Below are 1,240 nucleotides of genomic sequence, written 5' to 3' on the forward strand. Positions count from 1 at the left end.
CCTCGGCACCTAAGAACAACAACAACAAGATTACTGCCAGTGATTTTGAGCATTTCTTCATGTGTCTGTTGACCATCCAAATGTTTTACTCTGTGAAGTCTTTCCATTTCTTTTGCCCGTTTTGTAATTGGAGTATCATTCTTTCTCTTCTGGAGGCCCAGAAGTTTTCTGTAGGATTTGTTATGAGACCGTTGTCTGAGAAAGTATTGCCAAGTGTTTGCTCCCAGTTGCTAGTCTTTCTTTTCACCTTATTGGGAAAAGTTTTTGATGAGCACAGAGATTTACTCTTTAGAAAGTTCCATTCATCAGTTCTATCCTCTCCAGGTTGTGCATTTCTGGCTGTATATGCCAGTATCATTATACAACAGTTGAGGCCTTCTAGGTTTGGTCCTACTTTGCCTCTTATGAATTTTATAGTTTTGAGTTTATTTCCAGGTCTCTGATCCAAGAATGGTTACACATAAGGGGGGAAAAAATAATGTAATTTACCATATTAACAAAACAAATAACAAGAATTATATGATCTTAGTAATTAATACAGAAAAGACATCTGACAAAATCTAACATCCTTTCCTGATTTAAACACTCAGAAAAAAATGCAATAGAAAATAATTTCGTCAAAATAGTGAGAAGTTTATATGCAAAACCACAAGCCAATATCATTTGCAATGGAGAAAGATTAAAAACATTTTCCTTTCAAATAAGGACAAGATAAGTATGCCCACTGTCCTCATTTCTAGTCATTTTGTATTGGGAGTACTTGTTAGGGTCATATGACAAAAGAAGGAAATTAAAGACATCCAGATCAGCAAAGATATGGTTAAACTGTCACTATATACAGATAATATGATAATGTACACAGAAAAACTCCAAAGACTCAACTAAACAATCATTAAAGCTAATGAACCAATTTAGTAGGGTGATAAGATACAAGATCAATATTTTAAAAAGTGGGATTCCTCTACAGTAACAAAAAGAACTCAGAAAGGAAAACCAAGAAAATAATACCATTTACAATAGCCAACCACAAATTGAGATACTTGGTAATGAACTGAACTAGAGACATAAATTATCCGCACAAAGAAAAACAGTATAGTTCTTCAAGACAATAAAACACCTAAATAAAGGGAGAAATGTGCCCTGTTCATGGTTAGGAAGACATTGTGAAAAATGGCAATCCTATGAGAAACAATCTAAATGGTCAATGAATTCAAATACAAATATAAAATTCATTTTTCAA

The sequence above is a fragment of the Elephantulus edwardii genome, unplaced genomic scaffold, assembly GCF_000299155.1.
Source record: "Elephantulus edwardii isolate Elephantulus edwardi_28Jun2011 unplaced genomic scaffold, EleEdw1.0 scaffold00107, whole genome shotgun sequence".
Lineage (NCBI taxonomy): Eukaryota > Metazoa > Chordata > Mammalia > Macroscelidea > Macroscelididae > Elephantulus > Elephantulus edwardii.